At 35.5% G+C, this 24,516-nt stretch overlaps 1 protein-coding gene across 5 annotated transcripts in view; it reads right to left on the reverse strand.

Annotated features, from left to right (window-relative positions):
- The window catches only part of SGCZ (sarcoglycan zeta), a 395,300-nt gene that overhangs the window by 239,418 nt on the left and 131,366 nt on the right, over window positions 1–24,516 (reverse strand). The window contains exon 1 of one of the 5 annotated variants that reach the window (XM_068186809.1): window positions 11,986–12,101. The exons of the other annotated variants lie outside the window; for them this stretch is intronic. The gene's annotated coding sequence lies outside the window, so the exon portion shown is untranslated. Of the gene's footprint in view, window positions 1–11,985; window positions 12,102–24,516 lie in introns of those variants that run through there. 5 annotated transcript variants of the gene reach the window in all.

Genomic DNA, 24,516 nt, shown 5'->3' on the forward strand with positions numbered 1-24,516 from the left:
TTATTTTGTGACCTATTAACAGGCCAAAACACTAAAAAGTAGGAAAACACCCTTCTGAAAAATAATGCTTAGGGCATTCAGCCAGTTTCTTGTGTATAAAAATATACAATCTTTTTAATGACTAGAGTCAGTCAAGTCAAAATGATTTGACTACTTTGTTATCATAGACACACTTTTGAACTATCAAACAAAACCAGAACTCAAAATTTTTTGTGACAGGCAGCATTTCAAGTACATCTAAATCATGGTAGCTAAGTTTCTTTCAATCTAAAAAAAACCTTGCATATAGCTACAATACACTCTTTTCTTTTAAGTGCTTACTCACATTATTTTCTGATGAATAAAATCTTCCCCTACCTCCTTCTCCTTTGCCACATGAATAGAAGACTTTATTCTTAATTGAAAACTGCAGTCAGAAAGGAAATCAAACGGACTTGTTTAATAGCAGGAGCTTCTCCTAAAGCATCATTATAAACTAAATTTAAAGTGTATTTTTCTTAAATATCAAATCTGCTCTTGTTACTCTAGATGAGCTGTTCCTCAAATAGGCTTAAGAAACAGAAATAAAAGTCAACTTAAGTGTGTTGTTTTGCAGATGTCTGGACACATAAATAAATCAGATCTAAGGCATACACTTGAGATCTAGTATTGTTACAACTATTATTTCCCTCATTAAATCATGAATACAAGCCTGAGAGAAAAGAATAATAAACAGGGTTCCTTTATTCTCTAGAAGTGTATTTTCACTGAGGGGAAACTAATAGTAACTATGTCAGTGAATTAACTTGTATTGAATTTAAGGTTCTTTATATAAGCATCATGCAAAAAAACCCTTTCCTCCCCTTTCCTATAAAGATAAATATAGTCTATGTTTATTTCACTTTTCATAAAACCAGCTGAAACAGAAACATTATAATTTTCCATATTTAGGAAGAGAAAATATCTCAGGATGAGCTACATATTTAAAATATTTAAAATATTATGCAACAATAATCTGTCATAATACATTGTAAGTTTACAGTACTTCCTACCACCATATTACCTAAATCCAAACCAAAATATTTCAGCATCATATTTTATTACATTAAGTTCTTGACTAAATTCTATATAAACCCAAGATATTACCCTGAAATATTATCAAAAAAATCTGTCTCTAAAGATAAATATCTCTCCTTTCTGTGCAAATATTTTTATGTAAAAAAAATTTTGTTATATAACTGTTTTGAGGTTATGTTTGATTTGGTATGCCCCAGTAGAAAGCTTCACAGTTTCAATAGTACAATCAATGTTGCTTTATCTTCAGTGCCCAGCCCTCCATGCATCTCTTGAAAAAACTCTGCACCATTGACCTCTTGTTATTCATCTAATAAATAGCATTTATTTTAAACTGTGAGGGTGCACAAAGTTAACTCTGAGTATAATCTATAGTAAAATTTGACATTCAATATAGAAGAAACAAATCATTGCATCTTGCCATGCAGATGTCATTGTCAGCAAAATCCATGACCTCTTAATATGAAAACACCTGCAAGATTTGGTTTTAGGCTTCATCCAAAAGCCAGAGCAGTGCAATAAGAACTGATTTGGGAATAAATTCACCTTCTTCACTGAAAGGAGACAAAACAGGAAAATATTACATGGCATTATATAGTAAATAATTCATGAAAGAGTGTGATAGAGGATGGATGGGTATCTGAAAGAGATGCATAACATTTAAATATCCCTTCTTCTAGATATTAGTGTTCGCAACAATAAAAGGCTCTCCTTCTTTAGAAAAGGAGGTTGAGGGGGGAAAAAACACATTATCTTTTATGGTTATTCTTCCAGCTAGAGTAGCATCTTCTATTGACCATCTTTCAAGCATTTGATCATTTTAAAAACTCTAAACCACACACAAAAATTTTATGCAAGATAGACTTCACAAAGTGGCAAACGTTATACATCCAGCATACATCCAGCATACATCGGAAAACATTACAATTTCAATGCAAAATTATCAAAGGAAGTACTCTGCAAGAGCTGATTAAGTTATGAATAATGCTTATTGACTAGAGAAGGCTTACATTTCATAAATTTTTAAAATAATCTTTATACAAGCAAATGAAACCAGCACAGAACCTATCATCATTTCTCATTTGCACGAGTTGTAGAAGACCTAACGTGGATTAAAGATTAAATAAAAAGCTGTTGTTGAAGCCCAAATTGTAGCAATTACAAAAGTGTATGAAAGACACTGACAATATAGGGGCACTGTGATCTTCTACAGCTCTTTGTAAGCCATCAAGTGTGGTCACAACCTGAAATTTGAGGAATGACCCAGCAGCCAGAGATCAAAAGACTCTTATATACTCAAGGTTCATACTTGCAATTAGCAACCAAAAGAACAATTTTCATACAGTTCTTCCTAATGAGGAATATCACTGGGAAAATCTTACATCTCTTTTTCTACCGTTTTTTTTTTTTTTGCTTTTCTGAATATTTCTACAACATCTGACATAAGGTTCTTAAGGGAATGTTAGGGTTTTTTTACTGAAGTACACAATACCAAGAAAATGCAAGATAGAGCAATGATGAACTGTTCCTCCCACAGCCTTATGCCTATACATTACCTTGTAAACGTTTGTGGGTTTTTTCGTTATCTTTAGATTATTGACCATTTTTGTACAATGGTTTGTGTCATTACATCTAATTACACAATCAGTGTGAATTCAAGTAGCCACTAAATGAGAATATTGAGTTGCAAAGCACAACAGACTCTAGGTGAGAAACAGGCTCAGCATTGCATTTTGTTAAGGAAGCTTTCCTGTCTGGCCAGGAGCCACTCCCAACAGCTGAAGCTTTAACTGCTGAGACTGAAGCCCCTTCACAGCAGGGCAGCTCCAGGGAAGCAAGGGAGGCTCAACTTGGCTCCCTACATACCCCTCCACTCAGTGTCAGATGTTTTCCTTAACAGTTGGGAACACATCTGACAAATGCCTTTTGTTTTCTGAAAGTAGGAAATCTGAAAATAAGGTAGTAGTGGAGCAGCAGTGAAGATGTAGGAAGGAAATAGATTTCTGCAACAGCAGAAAGTCAGGGAGATGTAAAAACCAGGAGACATGAACACCTTTCTCTCTACTGTCTGTATAGACTTCTGTAAAAGACCTAAACAGATTTGAAATAAAACAAAATCAAAATAAAACCAAAACAAATAAGCAAACAAAACTAAACAACAGCAACAAACCCCTTCAACAGAAAAACCCCACCAAAACCCAAAGAAAATCCTCTCTAAAATCCTAACTGTATTGAATGAGGAAAAAGTACTTCCCCATGCATAAGGCATATTCCATTTTAAGCTTATCATTGCTCTTTCATAAAATCTTTTCCTCCCCATCCTTCCAAAACCAGCTTCCTGTCATTCTTTCCAGGTTGTCATGCTCAGTCACAGTTGGAGAATAAAAAAAAAAAACAACAAGAAATCCTTTACAAATATTTTTGTTTTAATAGAAGCATGAATGTAATTTCTAAGCCGTCCCTAGAGCTCTCCTACATAAAGACACAGTAGAGAAGCTGTGTTTTTCACCCATAAAAGTATAATGCTAATAACTGAGGAACATTATTCTTTATATGTGTTATTCACCGTGGGTTTTGAATCTCAAGAGAAATTTGAGTGCGGCAATCCCTGAAGACTCAGACATTTCTGAAGACTGAACTCATTACTTATTTCTGAGCATTGTCACCATGCTTCATTTCATTATGTACTGCCCTTCTACAATACAAAAACAAATCTGAAGAAGATCAGATTTCTTATACATATTTTTGCTCTTGCTTATCATGACATGAGCTTCTCTTTGACTGAAGATTATCTCAGTCAAGCTCAGATGTAAGCTTGAATGGCTAAGTACAGCATGCAGTGCTACTGATGGGTTTTTTTCTCACCTTATAAAAAAAGCCTTTTCTGATAATCAGACTAGCCTACCTTGTTTGAAAAGCTTTCAAAACAATGACATAACCAGCTACTTTCCTTGCTAGACTCAAAATCAATCATATGTTTCTATTTTCAAACTCCTACCTATATTTAAATGTTCTTCTGCTTACACCATTTACAACTCCATTCAATCAATTTCCTGGTTCTCAGTTTTGCGAATGTCAAAAATCAGCCATCAAATTGTCATATTTTTCAGAACTAAATCGAGGCAAATTCACAATATTAATCTGGAGACAGACAACTGTAGTTGTTCCTAATAGCTTTGTGTAATTCATTCCTCTCCAGAGGAACCAAAGAGTGAATTTTCTTTATATAGCATCAGTCAAGTGTATTTATAGGAACAGTTAGCCCCATTTCAACAATTCTGAAAGAAAAAAAATAGTAATGTTGAGATATATAATAGTTTCCTCACATTTAAATTAATACTGAGTAGTTTTGCTTCAGTAACATGATATAGTCATTGAATCATGGAATCATTTAGGTTGGAAAAGATCCAGTCTTTCAAACTATTCATAACAAGATTATACATTGTCAGCCTGAATTTGAAGAAAGAATTGTCATACAAAAAATACATGTTCTGGGAATAAAGGAACAGCTTGTATTATAGCGAATATTCTAGAGAATCCAGTTTCTTCATTTAAGTACAAATAGATTATACTTAAATTTAGGTACCTTATTCCAAATAACATTTTACTAATACATTCTGTCCAGTTCACCAAAAAGTTCTCGACAACGTATTTTCCTGGTTAGTGCCAACACATGTGGGGAGGAAAGGGTTAAAAGTGGGGAGGATAAAGACTTGTTTTCGGAATCGTTTTCACTCAAGATGACCTTGCAGCTGGAGGAGTGCTAAGAATATGCAGTCTGGGAAAATTCTGTCTCTCTTGAGAAGTCACGTAACCGAATGCCGTAAAAGACCCAAAAAGCATTGTTCACAGGCCTAGTAACGGGGGAAGGGAGATTAGAAGCCCAGAGATCATAAAACACAGCCTTGTGAAGATCTGTGCCTGTGCCAGACCTCTCTGATATGTGAGCCAGGAAACAGCCTGAGCACTTTCTGCCCCTGCTAGGATGACATAAGCTTAGCAGTGCATGTGTCCCTGTTTTGCCAGCAAAATAATGGAATAAATCCTTTCTTCACACTTCAGCTGTGGGTCGTGGCCATCTTAGTGTTACCTGTATGTGTACAGATCATACAATACATCCCAGTAAAAACCAAAAAGGTACAAACACAGAATTTGAATAAAATGTTAAAATATTAGATTCTGAAAGACGATCACAGAACAATAATACAGTTCTGTCACTTAATAATTTGCATATTACCAATGAAGTGCAATCAAAAGTGAATTTATTTACCTTTCTAATTCTCTAAACAAAGGTGTGAAATAAATCTGCTGATGAAAAGGAATTTCAAATCTTAATAAATCAATCAGGGAAGAAGAAAAAGAGTCTGATTCAGGACATATTTCTTGATTTTATCCAAAATGTACACGAATTACGGCTTTTATACCTCTAGCATGACTTATGTTTTGATATAATTTAATTATTAGCCTTATGCCACACTTAATATCACATCTGATATCATTATCTTTGTTTCATTTTTTAGACTCAAGCTATTGATAATCCACCAAATGAAATTAAACACCTGCCATTTGCCCTCAACTTGCCAATAAACAGTTTCAGTCTTTTTATGTATAAATTCATATATACAAACATTAACATATTTAGAGAGACAAAGATTCAAGAATACCTGAACCTGAAATGCCTAGATTTTGGCATTTGTTGAAAATTGATAGCTTTACTTGATGAAATTAATTAATATTTTTTTTCATAATTTCATGAAAGCAATAGGAAAAGGCAGTTATAGCTACACATATTAATGAAATAATTCGTAAACATTAAAATACACTCAGAAAAAACACACTAAACAAACCTGCCATAATAATATATGCATTGTGTTATGTTTATGTGCGTTCTGATTAAGACACTGGCATTATTTTATGCTCTATTTTATTCAATGCATGTTAGGACAAAGATTCTGCCTTATGCACATTTTTAAGTTTTTTAATTAATAAAAAGGCAGATGTACTTGTCAAACTACAAACTATTAATAGAGCCATGAGATTGATCAAAAAGACTATGCAATTTTAACACAATTTTACAGTCAGGCAGTATAGATAAGAAGGTAGTAGGGAAGGGTATGCAGATATAAACACAAAAAAATACAGATATATTTGTGTGCAACTATTTCAGTACACACAAATGCACGTGTCATTGCAAATTAGAGATGTGTGCATCAGCAATCAAACACACATACCCAGATTTCTTGCATTTTCACAATCAACATTCAGATTTGCAGGTGTGTAGAAAACTGATAAAACATGAACAGTTGAGTTGACACAGTTCTTACAGACACATAGAAACAAAGCTAAAAAATGATCTGACGAATATTAGGTATAAAGTTTTACCTTTCGGTGGAACTATGAAAAGAGTAAAAAAAAACAAACCAGATTTTGCTTTCAATGTACATTCATGCGTAACAATATAGACAGAGCCTTGGCAGCAGAGGAAAGTACAAAGTAAAAAATATCAGTCATGAAGGCTCGCAAGTCAAGATTAAAGCTTTTTTGATGAAGCAGAGAACACTGCTCCAGATAATCCTCATTACAAGATGCACAGGTTCTTTAAGATCTGTGACAAAAGATGTCTGGGCAAAATGCTGTTAAGTTGCTATTATTTCTTTTGTCTCTGTTATTTACAGTTACTCAACCTTTGGATATTTTTTCAACTGTGACAATGACAACTTGTAATAGTATTACGTTACTAAAATATTCACTTCAATATTAACAGTTTATAAGAAACACAAAAATCACTTATATAAAACTCATGTTGGACAAATTACAATTTTAGTGAACTAAATTATAATCACGTATATAAATACATCAAGGATGAAAATACATACATTTATTTATGTATAAATACATAATATAAAATTATATAGCATAGAGAGAATAAAAACTAAAGCAGAGACTACAGTCTAGTGTTATGAGACCCTAAATTTAAGAACTGAATATACAAAAAGGGTTGCAGGGCTGTTATTCTCCAACACATTTTTTTTCTGGACTCCTTTTCATTTTTTTTTAATCATCAATAATTGTTTGCAATTTCTTAGTAATATCATCAGCTAGAGATTAATAAGTCTTTGGCAAAAGCTATTCCAAGTAACTCAAGATGATGAGGGATATTGCATTTCATAAATGAAACACTGTGCACTATGTCTTAAGGAAAGGATATTGTCCAAGGATCAAGTCCTCAGTCTTAGATGCAGGAAATTCACAGACTGATTACAGTCTTTCAAAACATACATGTGAAACATAAGGTTTATCTACAGCATGAGAAACATTATTAACAGAAAGAGTAGTACAAAAGATCATGGTGATAGGGTCTTCAGCTGGCTAGCTAACTAAAAAAAATGGTTGTTACCATGTTTTGAATTACATAACACTTTATCTTATTACTATTACTTATTGCTAAATTGTGTGACATAGCTTCATTTGCTGGCTACACCTGCCCACAAACTTCAGCAGGCAAAAAATCAAAATTCTTGGACTAGAACAGGTATGGTAAAGATGAATAAAACAAATCCAAGGAAATCATAAAACTGGTGAGGATGGAAAGAGAGAGACGTGATAGATAAAAGAAGAAAAGACAGGTCTTGTAACTGATTATAGATAAATGTAAAGAAGACCAAGTTCTTACCGCCACAAGAATTTTCAATTTTTCAAGTGTAATAATGGGTATGAAACATGTGAGATACAAAATAAAACTGGTTTGTCTCAGTTCAAATTATATATTAAATGTTGGCCTTAAGATCAACATCATTATGCTATTTTCACATTCTAATTACTCTCACTATAATCATACACATTTATGCATTTAAAAACAGTGCCATGCTTAACATGCAATTCATTAATCTAGTCTTTGAACTTGCAACTGCTGGTGTTTTGTGATGGGTTTTTAAAATCTTCTTCTCCTTAATAGTTCTATTTGATACTGGTATATGAGGACTGGATAGTAAAAAACTATTGTGAAAAGGTCTGATTTCCAGAATGTCAATTCTTGATATAAATATCCATAATGAAATTTCTTGCACAAAACTTATGCCTGAAGCCTATGCAGAAACGTACATACCCTCCCACTCGCTGCAAATTCAAAGTGATACTTGATGGATACTTGATGGATCAATCAAAATCATAGTTTTAGGCTACTTTTTATGTTTCCTCAGTCCTGATGATTAGCAGCCATCTCTGCTGCTATACGTAAATTTGAGCAACTGAGGACAAACACCAGAAGAACACCTGCTCCTGCTTTATTGTCTCCTAACAATATTTGTGGAGACCACAGGTGTCCAAAACACAAAGAGTGTTCCAGACACACTATTCCCAAAGCAAGCTAACAATGTTCAAAACCAAATGTTAGCAGCTATTCAAAATTTATTTAATCATATAATTTTATTCATGGGTTTTGTGATATCTATGAGAAATAACTTCTAATAATACTTAAGAAGCATACAAAATCTGGCAAAACACTGCCTTGATACAGCTTGGTTGTTACACATAAATGACAAGAATTCAGCTCCCAGCTCCCAATATTTTGTTTTACAACCTTCATAAATCATTTTCTCACAAAAATCTGAACTGCTAGTTAAAAAACAGTTTGTGGATTTAAGTATTTCTGAACTTATCCATTGCCTCTATAAAAATGTTAAGCAAGAGGGACTTGAGCTTTTCCTAAATACATACAATGCTTTTTAGACAAAAGAAATTAGATTTTTCTTTTAACGACATTTAATGATTTTTTTGTTGTCAATTCATGGCAAATTGGTGTCTGTTTCTGTACATGTCGGGCATTGCCTGACTACAGACATGCTGAGTGCAGATTCACCTGGCACAGCAGAGGAGATCGTGCAGCACCAATGAACGCCTTCCCCACCGTTCAACTCCCAGAGCACTGAGAGTATTCAGGTTTCAGGGGAGCTTCAGAACCCAAATGAGTTTTCTTTCAGAGCTAGGACATGCTGCTGGCAGTAAGGGCAGACAAGCATCATGACAGGACTTTAAAGTTTTCTACCTACAAGTGCTCCAAGCCAAAGTGGCTGGTTACTGAACCCTGGCTTGGTTTGTACTCCTGACCTAGAGAACGCATTTCACTCACAGGGGCTGCAGTGGCACAGCCTGGTGCTCTGAGATTAAGGCACCTTCTAGCTTCTCTATATACAGAGTTGCAACAGAATACAGAATTGAAATCTTTAAGACGCGGGGAAATTCAGCTATTGGTAACCATTCTCATTAGAAATTTAGAAATTTCCTTTTGTATTACAGCTCCTCCCTTTTAACATACTGTACTCATGATCCTCAAACAGCTCAGGACAAACCCAAGTTCTTATTAAGAGTTATCACATAGGACATTGCTTGTAGCTCACTACAGACTAGCAGGATATTACATATACTACTCACTCTGGTTTTGAGGTGCAATTTCATTAATCCCTGCGATGCTGCAATGTTAAATTAGAATGAACTGTTCTGAACTACCAGGAAATTAGCTCTCTAGGATATTTTCTATCAAAATTAAGTAATATTCAATGCAAAGACATGGGGCTGTATTTCAGAAAAGCAAATGGGTTGGCTAAGTCAGTTCTACCAATGGTGTTACAATGCATAACACAGGTTGGTACCCATGACTTCTTGAGAAAACGGAAAAAAGGTAAATAATGCAATTTCCATCTGGAAAAGAAAATGCTGCAGTATGCTTTGTGCTACAAAAGAGTGAAGTTGGCAATCAACAGAAAAAGAAAGTTGTTCTAGATAGGCAGATGGTTGTTCTACACAGCTCCTGGATTTGGAGGAATAGTTTTGTCACTGCATGTAAAGTGGGAGAGGAGGAAGAGTGAGAGAGAAGTTTTATGTTTTTTGGCCAGCTAGGACACAAAGAAATAGGAAGATGACTAATAAAAATCTGAGTCCTATGCATATGCAAACAAAATGACAAAAATTTATTTTATTCATAGAAAAAACAAAGTTTAGAATTTTTCACTGAAAGAATTACACTTAAAAGCAGTCCAAGTCTTCAAGTATGTCACGCCATTATACCTCCTTTCAAATAATCATATTAAAAGAAATGAGGGGCCAGAAACATTTGTAATAATTATAATAGTAAGTGGCTCATGAAATCCACAGATCAAAATGTTTAAATGTTAAAACAGTCACAGTCTACCTTCTCCTCATACATCCAAATAAAAATAACAGTCTTCTGGCCAACCGGTGGGTGACAACTAGTCAATTGCTCTAGAATCATTTTCTCTTCCCCAGCCTCTAAGGAAAAACCTACCTGATGCTGGACCTGGCCACCTCAAGTCCATCTTCCTTCTCCATAAAGCAGTCTTTACAAATAGACTTTCATCAAAGCAAGGACCCATGTCAGTCATTTGACCGAAGCCTCCCACTGATGTCCAGCTTAGGCTTTCACTGACATAAGAAGCTGTGAAGCCTTAGCTAAAAATATTGACGGGTAATGTCACCCTTTCCTTCAGAGAATGAAAAAAAAGCATTCCTGCTTCTGGCCTGCTAACAGTCAGGGTTTCTTCCTCCCCACTTTGCTCAATCTGGGCAAAACCTTCACTGTGACCACACAGAACAGATATGTTACCGGAGAGTGTCATGGCCATGCAAAAACTAGCTCTCCTCCTAGCCTATGGCAGGCTGTTCCCTAAATAACTGTTTTAAGAAATTGTGGAATCACCTAAATTGAAACCACACACAAAAGTAAACTCCTCTATACTTCTCTATGTTTGCCCTTACTTATAAAATAGTGATAGGAATCCACACTCTCCTTTCCCTGTCGGCATGATTTTTATTTCAGAATTTGTTCTTGTCTCCATTTTATTTCTGTACAGCTTACAAAAAGTGCAAACATGTATTTGAAAGTAAAATACCTGTTACTACAGGTGTCACCCATGACAGCAAGTAAAATATATCCTTTCTGACTGTAACTTACATTCATCTGTTCCTGTCACATGCCACTCAGTAGTGGTGCCACCAAATACTTCTAGTCAGATGTCTCCATCCTTTAAACAAATCCTCTACACTCTCTCAGATTACAGTTTAATGGTTTATTGCTGGATTTGGCCTTAAAAATGGCTTCACTTAAAATCTTTGAAGCAGCAAGCAGCATTCTCAGAACCCTCTTCTTCCCTTATAAGCTATTCTCCACCAAATAAGCCAGGAAAATGCAGTAACTATGCAAAATACTATTCGTCAGTAGTGTGGGATATTTTTAGTATTGTAACATCCAGAGCTGTTTATACTTATCATATAAAATGTAGAAGTCAATATCCATCATTATTACAAAACTTTCACACACAAGTTTTACAGAGTTTATCTTTAAAATTATGTAGAGCATTTAAAGTATTGTACTGGCACCATAGGAACAGAAATGCAATACAGAATATTTCTGTAAACCTAAAGAAATAAACCATACAAACTGATTTAAGCTAACTGCACTTCAAAAGGGGAATATTTATTCCCCCAGTCTCTATGAATGGTTTGGTTATTTCTTTCTTAACTCTTCCACACAAGCATAACAAGAGGCTCAACCACCACTATGTAGCAACCTGGTAAGGGAACACTACTTGTCTGGAAAGGTGGTTCAGCTACACCAGAGAGCACTGAGCTCTGCAAGATGCTTCTGGTCTGAAAGGAACAGAAGTCAGGGACATCAGAGCGATGGGACCTTAGTTACTGCAAATTGAATGGTAACTGCTCTATCTCTCACTACTATTAGAATAAACAAAATAGATATACATCTTTAAAAAAGCACCTAAACCCTGCCACTTACTGAGCCCTGGTCTCAGCTGCTGCCCTGCTTTCAGGGATGTCTTGCCTGCTGCACACAGAGGGATGTGCAGCCCAATGCCCCTTTCCACCCACACACCAAAGCACCACCAGCTCCACCAGAGCCAGCAGCTCCCACTTCACCTCCCTCTCTGACCATCCTGCCACGGAAAGCTTCTGTCCTTGGGTGTGAGGGAGAGCATGCAGGGCAACAGGGAGGGTTTTAGTGGGGCTGATGAGGTGGGACGGGAGGGGAGTGGAGGGCAAGCTGCATCGGCTGCACCTGTGCCATGACAGACCACAGTCACCTGTCTTAGTGGAACCTTCAAGAGCCAGAGAGGCAGCAGGTCCCCAGGAGTGGACAGCAGGCTGGTTTGCCCCCTGTGGGAAGAGGTGTGGGCAGGCCGGGTCTTTCTGGAAATGGACTACAGGCCTTTTTTCATGAAACATGAAGGGACTGGACGAATTTTGTGGCTGGTGAGGGGATGGAGTAGAAGCTCAGAGCAAAGGACTCGCCCTTGCAAGGACACAGGGAGCAAGGGAAAATGGGTTTGCAAACTTGTTTATTTTTATTCCATCTAACCCAGCAGATCTGAGGTTTTCCTATTTTACAGGTCACCTAGGTCTAATAAAAATCAGATTTAAAAATTATAAAGCCTTGGAGTTTTGGAAAGGAGTAGGCTTTAGCTATTGTGTCTGTGAGATGATCACAAGCCCTACTTCCTGTATCAGTTTACTTAGCAAAATGGGTTTGGGCAGAAAATCAATAAAGCAGCAAAAACTTTCAAAATTACTCAGTCTGATCTGCAAAAGCATGGACTCCCAGAAGGGAAAAGCCCCAAAACATTATGTGCAATATATTGTTCTAGGGAATCAAAACAAGCATAGAAAAAAGAAAATCAATATTCTTTCAGTCACATGTAATTTTGTAGTATCAAATATGTGCAAATATTTGTGGCAAATGCTACTGTTTTCACAGCAGATTGGTCAGTTCAAAGTGTTTGGAGCTGGTGGACTAGAAAGTTCACTGTTTATTACTGTAGGATTTTGCCTCACTTTACAGATACTACTCAGCATGAATACAAATGGCTTATGAGCCTTTTTCTACTGAGTCCTGCACATCATAATGCTCCCTAAGTTTTGAGAATAGGTTCCCCCTCTGGAGCTGAAATGAGAAGAAATTTAGAGAGAACATATTTCTGACTGTTGGACTCGCTCAGCATGTCAGCAGCTTTGGGAGACTCAAAGGAAAATTTATAGGGAGTCTCCTGGCTCACCCTGGTGAGTGTACAAAGACAAGTGCCACTTTTCTCCATTGTTCCCATTCTGCAAGGCAGCTCTTTGCTGCTGGTGGTGAGAGATTTAGTGCATCATATAACTGCAGCAGTGTGAAGTCAGGCATGTGTCCCTCCCGGAGATATGTCACCATCCTGCCACACTGCCACCCTTTGCACATTTGGATGTCCTGCATCCTTTCATGAAGGTGCAGAGAAATCATTATGGTCTGCACTTTAGAGCCATGAACTAACTGATGGACTCTCTATGCTGAAGGCAGCCTTCAAATTGTGTACAATGGTTAGGGTAAAACTGAGATGTCATTTAATGTAACACCAGGCCTCTTCATATCAGTTCTTACTTTAAAAGTAATCAGTAATATAGCATGGCGATAACATGAGAAATTTTAACTACGTTATTTGTTCAACTTTTTGTGGTAAACAGTTTGATTCAACAGCATTAACATTCTCAACAACTGAGTGTCACAAATCTCCTGACTTGTTTAATACAGAAGCAATTTTCTTTTTGTGGAGAGAAGATGAAGGCAAAACAAAATGTTAGAAAAAGACACTGCAGGCAAAGGCTCCTTGCATGTAATTCACTTTTTAAGGAGAGAACGAAACAAAAAAGAAGGAAACCACACCATTAGTCATGCCATCACATACTACAAAGCCTTCAGACTGCTCCATGAGTCAGATGCTTGGCTAGGTGGGATGTACTGGTGCTGCCTGCAGAAGCCTGACATGCTCTCTGCTAGCAGTCTTGGCCATTAATAGCTTTCTTCTTAGAGCTACATTAAAGAGCAGGTGAGTTTTTTGGAAGCTTAGATGGTGTCTGTATGCAAATGAAAAACACTCAGAGCAGAGAAGCCTTTAAAGAATGGTCCCAGAGTTCTCATCATCATAGAAATCTCAACATTTTGTTCCAGTCCCACTAATTCTGATTGTATACTTTACTCCTTTTATCATGCCTGAAAGGAGAAGGTGATCAGAGAATATTATCAGAGAGGGTGGAAAATATGTTCAGAGGCTAGAAAATAGGTTCAGATCCATTAACAAAGAATGATTTTTAAAGGGATCACAGAGAAAGCAATAAAGAAAAAATCATTATTTAAGTAAAAGGATACTTCATGGATAACATTACTTTTATAATTAAAAAGGCAACAAATCCACTATGTTTTCCAGATTAAAAAAAGGCAAATTGACAGCAGGGAAGCCTCACAAGAGAGCAATAGCCTATGGAATTGCCAGCATCATTTAAGGCTGGGAAGAGTTGTGAAAGACATGTCAAAGTATAATTGTATTTCCCTACAGGGATGGGACAGATAAAGAAAACTCTTCTGAGTGAAAGGAAGAATGCTTTGAAATGAAAGAAAAAAATAATTAAAAGGGAAATTTTTTACCTCAACAACTCATTAGAAGTGCTAATACTGAAGCTGTGTAATACCACAATGTTCTAAGAGAGACTGGGACAGTGGAGTGGGTTGATTATTTTTGTGTTCCTTTGGGGGGATTTTTTTGTCTTTAACAAACTTGAAAAGTATTGTAACCAAACTATTGTAAACAGAGTAACTTAGAGGTGAAAGACTTAGGTACTAGACAAGTACAAACCAAGTGCAAATCATTATCTTTTGGTAATCAGTTTCAAAGATGGTTTCCAAGAGTTCCTATCAAAACTAGAATGAAATTAAACAGCTCTGTGATGAATTGCCACACAGTTTAATCAATTAAATTTTTTAATGTATGTGGGTGTTTTGTTTGGTGGGCTCTAGCTAACACAAACAAATATTAACATGAAATGACAGCTTGATATCGTTCCTTTCTCCTCACATCTGATTAAAATAAATCTTAGTGGACTCCAGCCAAGCTTTTGAAAGCACTTTGCCTTGGCACTGATGATTTGTACTAGGTTTGGCAAAAAAGATATTTTGTTCTCACATTCAATAGACATATTCAGTTTCCTTTCTCTTCCAAGGAAGTGTTGACACCAGACACTTAGATGTGGCTAAGTGTTTCCATTTCCAAAAACGCATAGCTGAATTTTGTACAGAATTTCTATTTTTTTCTAAGAAATCCACTGAAATATTTTATTTAGTTTTAGAATTAATCCTGTGATCTACACTTCTAAGTATTGTGGGCATTCAGGGCATTGGGTTTTCTTCACAGTTTCCTGATTCAGGCATTTTATTGCCTAGATTTCCTTATTTTAGCATTAGTTTGTTTCCTTCTCTTTAATAATTTGTAAGTAATCTGTAGTCAGCAGGGAGAAATGGCTTTGGCATAAAAAAGAGGGTCTTCTAGCTACCTTTTAGTCAGTATGTCACACTCTTAAGTCCATATTCTTTTAAAATTATGGTGAATAATTAGAATTATGGTGAAATTAAATAATTAAAATTATGGTGAAAATCTTAGAAAAAGATAAGAGTCATGTGTTTGGGGTTATTTTTTTTTTGTATTTGGTTTATCACCATTGGTTAAGATCTCAATTTCTATACCCCCATAATCAGCTTTTATTGCTGATTATGGAGGAGATACACACCATCTTAATACTTAAAAAGCATGGTCTTCAATTCTGCAGTAGAGAATATTTCTTCAGCCTAAACCACAATCTGTTGAGCAGTGTTAAATTGAAACATCAGAATAATATGAACTCAAGCTAAAATGGTTTTGGTAGTGGCATTCTATGTTTCCCTTGCATCTGTAATTGATGTGTATGCAGAAGACTGGAAACACAACAGCAGTATTTAAAACCATACATCTATTAAAGAATTTTTTTTTAAAAGTGCTTTTTAAATCTCAGAGTACAGGTCTTCAAACAGATATGACAACTGTAGACTAATGACCATGGAAAGTAGTGCAGCCATCAGTGTGATTGTCTTCATGGCTGAAAAAACATAGTACACAACAGTTGATGCCTATGCCATGAAATACATAGAACAAGTTCTAAAAGACTGGTGGAAGGGAATGAAGGGGATCCTTCATTGGGTTCTCACTTGCATCCAAAACTCCCAGTTCCATTCTTGGTTTTAAACTCTGTTGAAGCATAATTCAGCTGAATACAAATGGGCTAAGACATCAAATGAGTGTGTAATTTGCAAGCACAATACTTTCCCGTCAGAGGTATGACTGATTCACACAAGCACTTCCAGAAGGTGATGCATAACTTTTTACATATTTTTTGTATGTATCCCATAGTTTGTCACGTCTCTACTCTTAAGATATTACTGCTGGAACTAGCTAGGAAGAAGGTTACCAGCATGGAACATTCTCCAGGGCCTCATAGATCTATCAGAATATTGGTAACATGAGTCTCTGTATCTCCCTGTCTCAGGCAATATAGGAAATGTTTCTTTTTTCAAAATTTTTGGTTGGACTGACTAAAATGAAATTCTGCTTAAACATCCTATATTAAAATCCTCATTTCACAGAAACTGTCACAGACTTAGGTATTCATAAAACTCTAGTCTCTAAACTATGAAATCAAATTATTTGAAAATATATTTGATCAATTATTTGCTGTGAATAGCTGACCTGAATAAAATAAGCATAGAGTTCCCTTCCTTGTCCTAACAGCTGAACTTACAATAGTGTCTAGGTTTATTTTTAAAAAGGAAAACAAAACCCCTCAGAATGCAATTCTCAGGAAGAGATAAAAGTTGTCCACCATAAAAAAGTTTACCTTAAAGTGTCCTTATTATGCTGCTTAAAATATTAAAAGCCCACTAATTTTTAGCAGATGACATTTTGCTATTTTAAATGTTTTGGTTTTTTTAATAGAAATCCCACATGGAACCTTCCTGCATTTTATTTTAATTTGAGACTAGGTTTATATTTTAATCTTATAAGAGTCTTGGGTGTATGTACCCCTGTTGTAGTTCTGCTAATGAAGACACATACAGGCTGGACACAGAACCATCAGAAGTCTAGTTTCCCTCATTTCATAATTTGTCATATCAGCAGGTCAGAGGAAAAACAAGAGACAACTATGCAATCCCCCCCACACTTTTATCTGGTCAGAATCATGCACAAACACCAATTATCTCCACCACGAGCCATCAGAGCCTGAGCTTTGAACAGTTTGGTGCCCATGCACGTTCAAAGCCCTTCTGCACCAGCCAGACAGTTTAGTTCTACAGCCAGACCACAATTTCCAGTACTCCTGGGCAGAATCTCAACTGCACTGAAGTCAAGCTTGCTGTGCATGTAGTGACAGATGGTCACTGAATACATTCTGAAGATTTCTAAAATCTATATGGCTCTCTGTCTCAGAGAATCCATTCTTGGCACTGGCAAATGCATAGAACCAGTAATATATGACACACAAAAGTATTTGGAAGCCCTACAAATGGCCAAATGGACTATTATTCAACATACAGCATAATAGAAAAGTCTGCTTTGAAAATACACTTTTATAATGTGAATAAGAAACTCCAAGAAACAATGAAAGACAAGTTACTTAAGCATAAGAACATAAATAAGGCAGCCATTTTCCCCCCAAAGTACTGTGATCAGAACTCATCTTCCCCTTTCTTTGTTCCAAAATTAAATATGTATATTTGATCTTTCTAAATGAGACAAGAGGAGTCTATTTTCTGTAAGCAAAAAGGAAAAGTGCAGAAGTAAATTCTGTAGTTACCAAGGATGATACTGAAGATTTCTGCTATCAAAAATATCCCCCCAGTAAGAATTAAATTATCTTGGATACCAAGGCTATGTTGTAACAATTGTGAAAAATACAAGACTAATGGGGTGAATCTGACACACACATTCAGGCTACCTCTAATTTCTTGGCTCAGATCTTTGTGGCAACAAACAGTAATTTTAGCATGGGCTGTAAAATCTAAAATAGCTCTCAGTAGACAGAGCTCTTTCATTAAGATTGCATTAGATTGGTAGAACCTGAGCTAGGTAAAAGTAAGTTTGCAAAAGTACAGCAATGTATCCACATTCTTCAGAATAAAATTAAAAAGACATAAAAGTATCACTCCATCCCAAGACCAGTTTCAGTTACTCATGCAAACATGCATTGGTAATGTCTTGAGATCAAATGTATTCCCAAACAAGGATTAAACAGAGATTTCTGTTAATCACAATATATACTTTGTGTAAAATATTCCAAGTTCTTGATTTAGGAGGAGAAATTAGATGTGAAAATGTGCCAACTTGAGTCACATTGGAACAAACTTTACCAGGACAAAGTATAATAAATGCAGCTTTAGAAGTTTGAGATTACTCTCAGTTTTAAAAAGTTTTTTGAGGACTAACAGACTGAGGTTACACAGCTTTCTTGGGTGAAGGCAATGGTAATGAAAACCAAAGGGAAGTTATAATGAGTAGTTCCCAGTTTTTTTGTTCGTCTAATATTTAGAATTTGCAAACAATGTATGAATATTTTGTAGGTCAGTATCTTCTTTTTACATCTCTTCCATGAAAGCAACACACCTACCCATCTCTCTAGATACATATAAAGAACTTTCAAATAATAAACTGTGTTTGGAAAAAAATGTTGTGTCTTTTCTATTTCTATACTCTTTAAAATTTCTCTTAAATGTATTTTAAATATTTGTATGAGCAAACAGAAGGTACTTTTCACAGACATAGGTGTATCTAAGTCATATGCTTATATTAGTGAAAAGGGGATTTGAAACATCACAAAATACTTTTAATCAAATATTAACATTTCATTTGTTCAATTCTTCATGCACATTAACCAAAATTTTGAATAGTTACTTTCACAAAATAATTCTCTTACCTTAATGACTGTTTATAATAATTCTTACAGCATTCTAAGATTTGTAAGACCCACTGAAATCCCCAACCTAATAGCATGTAATAATTACAAAAGTATTCAAAAATCACACCCATTGATATTTCTTTTAATCCTGTTTAGTCCAATTAATGACTCGGAAATCAGGTTTTTGTCATATATTTCCACATACATTTTCATGCTAAACAAGTTTTAGCTTACATTTCAGCACATTGCAGTTAGTACTGTAGACCTAGTCAAATATGTGAGATGATCTCTACAACATTACTATCATACCTACAGAAATCTACTATAAATTGTAGCTTGATATTGTAGAAAAAGGGAACATAAACACAAATCAATAAAAGCAAGCAAAACTTGATGCAAAGCAATGCAGAAATAATAGAACCCTTCTTTGCTTGCATTGTATTTTAAAGAAAACCCAAATGGTTATGGTATTTTCAGTTAAAATAAACACCTTATAAATATAAATTCCTACCATGCATTGTCATGGACAATTCTTCCAAAACTCTTATATGAAAAGAAATTAAGTATATAAGAATTCAGGTACTTGTTACACTTGGAGTTAGTGTGTAAGAGTAGCTTACCCCTGTTAAATAAACATAGCATAGGTGCATAATCAAACTGAGCAGAAACAGAGTACAGGCATATTTAGGGCTACATTTTATTTAATTCAGCCTTTCTGTTTTACTGCAGTTATTTGAAAAGAATTCTCTCCCTGGTTGGTCTATTGATGCACATATGCTGTATTTTCTCCAAGAAATACAAGCCAGGAATTAATGATTAAGAACTTGTCTTCACTTTTTCCTGTAGCTTGCTACTGCTTGTGTTTAGAACAAACAAGGATATTTCTTTGCTTGGTTTCCTAAGAAAGTGATATGCCAAGACCTTTCTCTAGCTGCTGTTTCAAGGCTGTTTTCAAGGAATAAGAAAATCCTGCCATTTTTAAAGTCATTGTCCATATCCAACCAAATTTGCCATTGGTAAGGAATTCTAGACTCAATGAATTTTCACTTATTTAATCAGAACAGCACTAAGACATATTCTAATGATGCTGGTATTACCCCCCACTGAAGGAAAGTCTAAAGTAGAGACAGCAGTTACTGGACATCATTCTTGCAGAGAAGAACAAATATGTTAACCATGGTGGGATCTTAACACTTCATTTTTCAGTTTGTTTATTCAGAGGAAGCTCTGTTTTCTCCAGAACATCTGTGCTCCACAGTATTGAGACATGTAGCTTCATCAAGTAAAACCAGATAATTATTTGAACATATTTACAGTGTTACTGATGAACTGAACTTGCTGCCTTTATAAAGCACACTGTTTCACTGCTGCTTGACAGCAGAGTGACACACCTGCATCACACAAGAAAGTGACTCAACGGACTAGGCAGGCCCAGTATTTAGTGAGATATTTAATTAACATTACTTTTTTCAAAATTTTGTCAGCTGATGATCCAAACAATAGCCCTATGACCTAAACAGGCCATACCATTTCATCATTTTCTAAATCTATTTGTTGACAGTCTTACTGCCCTCAGATACTCTTGAAGAACAGAGTATTTTCATGCAGTACAATCACAATGATCTTTAGGATCTAAATACAGCTTGAAGCAAACATGGTACACATTTATATTCCACTGAGATTAAAGTATTTCTCTTCCAAAGCACGGTGCTCATTCTCATTCAAAGCATCCACATAATTCTTTATTTCTCTAAGTGATATTAAATAGATTTCAGCTCTATAAAAGCTTAATTTGTTCATGTTTAAGAAGAAACTACATTACAGTATTCCCTACTGAGCATGTCTTTGTTTTAAATTGCAAAAGTGATTAGAGTTATAACTTCAAGAAAATCATTTCCTGTCACAGGGCAAAGTACAAGAAATGCCAGCTGTCACAGAGGCTGGCATTTTATCCCTCACCTGTATTATCAATACTCTGCTCCAGAATTCTTCTGAAGAGAGCTTATGATGAATGATACAGATTATATGGAAAGGCAGGTTACAACACGGTGTCCACAGGGAAGCCACAGCATTCTCTTCTAGGCGTCAAACATTAGCACTTCATGAGGACCAAGATGTTCAAGACGTAAAAGGCTAGTACACTTGCTCTTTCTGACCAGGCAGTGCTGTGGCTGCTTAATATTTACTCAAAGCCACAATCACCTTCTGATCTGAGGAGCAGGTGACTTGGCAACTCTCCTCCATCCTGGTTGCTATGCAGAGACAGTCATGAAAAGGTAGAGTATAAAAGATTAAGCAGATTCCAGTAACCCAGACAGTTTACTTTGCCCTTTTGAGAATTGGTCCAATGCATCATCATCTATCATAAATGGATTATAATATGACAGTGCTGGATCTTTAAGGTTATCTCTGCTCCAGTGCTAAATAAGAAAGATAAATCTGCAGAAACACTTAGACTAATTGTAGTCAGCAGTTTCCTTTCCTTATAGGCATCCAAGCCTCAAAGTCCAACAGTTCACATTAATCTTGTGCTTCAGAGTATGAAACATCTGTCCTGAGCTACTAAGAGCAGACCTACAAAGAGATATTGTGCAAATGTCTGTTTCAAACATATAGGCACTGCCTGCTGCTGAAATAAAGATAACAAACAAAAATTCACATTTTGGTCAGGCATCTCAGTGTATGTTTAAAAATTAATAACATGCAATCTTGCCTTTGCATATTTCTATTAAAGCAACTTCTTTATTTTCCAACATCCAGTACATTGTAGCATAAAAGATTAAGCCAAACTATAAAGTTGGGATGTTTTTAATAATTTTATATTAAAATAGCAAAGAATGTCAGCTTTGTTTCTTTCCTAAGACACAATATACTGGCTTATATACTCTTAAAAAAGTAGATATCATTAGAAAGCAACTACCATACTCTGTTTAGCATTTGCTATAAAAATATTGACAGAAATACTGAATAAATTTAGCTGCTTTTACTGAATAAATTTAGCTTATTGCTTTTATTTTATGAGTCTACATTGTAAGATCACATTTCCAGATTGATATAATCAAACTAAGGAATAATTAACTTCTTCTGAAATTTATTAATTACCATTTTAATCAGTATACATTTCTCTTCCTCTTAGGTGCTGAAATATGATCAAAATACTAAAAGGAAATGCATGGTTGAAGTTGTAGTGGCAGCTCAGGAATTTTCTGAGCTTTTTGAGATCAGAATAGATAGATAGATAGACAGACAGACAGATAGATATCCAGTAATAAAATACTGAATAAGAAATTAATCAGATAAAGATGCTGGCCAAATTAACAGAGTCCTTGATATACATGACAAGGAGGCCAATTTCTCTGGGGTAGTAGCAATTTGAAATGCAGAAATATATGCAATCACATTGAATGTATAACAGCAATATATCCCTTCATAGCAATTTAAAGTGCTGGAAAATTACCGTGTGTGAAAATAATTATGGTAACAGAGCATTTGTGGGGAACAAAAGCCCTTGAAATAACAGCAAGCCATCAAAACAAAGTAAGATGCAGAAAAGCTTAAAAAATAGGCTCACAATTCAAATGATATAATTCTGTTTTTTAAAAATAAGACTTTTTAATGTTTTGGAGTATTTTAAGTTTTCTTCAAAATCTAGCTTTTTTCAGGTTGAATTATGAACTTTAATTGCATGCAAACCTTTGCTATATTACCCTCAGTGTAACAATTCAAATGAGTAAGATTCAGTGTATGATATCACACTGTCTTCACTGAGGCTAGGCGATGGAGATGGGCAGAGGTGACCATCTATCAAGAAGAAATTCACCATTAATTACTATATTTCTAAAAAAATAATAAATATTACCTGCACCATCAAAAAAGGAATATAAATCTGATGGAAATATTTTAATAGCACCATTCCTGTGCTATTGCAATTAAAGAAAATATTCTCAGGGCAAAATGTCCATTTATTGAGCATTTATTTGTCCAAATACAAGCTGATAATGAATACAGAACTGGGCACTACAAAATTTACACCATGATCACTTTTGTAGCATATAAATTACATTTCTGCTGCTATACAGTGTTAAATATTTGACTGGCATTGGCATTCTGCTGTTTCCAAAAGTACATGGATGCTGACACAAACGAATTGAAGTGCCTAAAAGTTAGCTGCAGGAGTTAAATAAATTCAAACACTTTTTTTCATTATTATTGAATGGCAAAATACATGCCTCTCAGGGAAAGCCTCAAAGGAGGTACATCCTGTACCTACCATTTGGGAACAACCACTTCTCTTTCTCAAATTCATTCCACCCATCTTAAGCACCTGACTCAAAAGTTAGACACCTATGATAAAATGAATGAATCAAGTATATGTCTAACTGTGTCTTAAGTCCAGCACAACCAACTTTTACTTTTGAAGACACGGGGCGAATGAAGAAGTCACCACTCCCTTTTGCTTTGAAACCAAGTGGTTAAATTATTCAGTAAGTGGGAGACCAGTGTCTTGCTTTTCAGAAGAAACTCAAGTCTACTTTTCCTTCACCTCAAACAACCCTAGTCATAGGGATGAAAGCTGAGTGGTTTAAGAAAAGATTTTGTAGAGTGAATCATAGAGAACAATAAATACTATAGAGAACCAATTAAATGGGAAATGGCAGAATAGTTTTGAAACAAGTAAAGATATAACATGAACAGAAGGACCTTGAATTAGGTACTAGATGCTGCATTTGGCAATGCACCATAAGTTTTATTAAAGTTGGCTAAATCAGCTAAAAACATGTCCTTTAGATGAACTTGGCTCATTATAATGTGAAAAACACATCTCTAAATCTTATGCTGCCCACCTCCAATTAAGGGTCTCTACCCACTGAACATGCAGATAAAATTTAAGATGCAGTGTACCTTCAAATTAAAGTGAGCAAAAGATTGTCCAATATATATTAAGTAGGCATATATTTACAGATTAGATAAGCCTGTACTGCTATATTTTGAAATTATAAATATGATGCTTGGCTGTAACTGGGTGTGTTAGTTTTGTGCGTTTACCTCCTAGCACCCATCTCTGCACAGACATGAAATGATAAACAAATATCTCGACTCTTTCTGTGACTCAGCTTCTTGGACACCAGGAGAAACAGCCCATTTTTGGGACAATATAGTAGGCTACTTTTAGGAAAAAGAAAAGCTATCCTGTCACTAAAGAGAGAAATGTGATTGCAATCTAGCTGTTAGCCTACTGTTTTAGGGAGTAGGGGAACCAGGCTCTTGTTCTTCTCCCTGCTCTCTGGCATAGCCCCTCTTCCCTAACCCCTCTGACTCTTTGAAAGCTACAGGTCATGAAAAGGTTAAAAACACTAATTGTTTCATTATCTATAAATCCATGTCATGGGAAAAGGAGTTAAACACAGATATGAAAGACCTTCCAATTTCTGTACTTGGTTGTAGAACATAGTCATGCCATTGTCTGATCTATTTAACAAAATACTGTGGAGAACAACTTGGTAAAAATGAGAGCAATATGACTAAGCTTTCTGAAAGGTAATTGATAGGCTTAATGTGAAAGTTCTAAGCTTCAGCTGAAGTATGTAACCTGGCCATTCAAACTTTCAGGATAATTTTCTTCAGTTACCGGCTTCAGTTCAGAGTTTTCTG

The sequence above is a fragment of the Anomalospiza imberbis genome, chromosome 4 (genome assembly GCF_031753505.1).
Source record: "Anomalospiza imberbis isolate Cuckoo-Finch-1a 21T00152 chromosome 4, ASM3175350v1, whole genome shotgun sequence".
In the NCBI taxonomy this organism is placed as follows: domain Eukaryota; kingdom Metazoa; phylum Chordata; class Aves; order Passeriformes; family Viduidae; genus Anomalospiza; species Anomalospiza imberbis.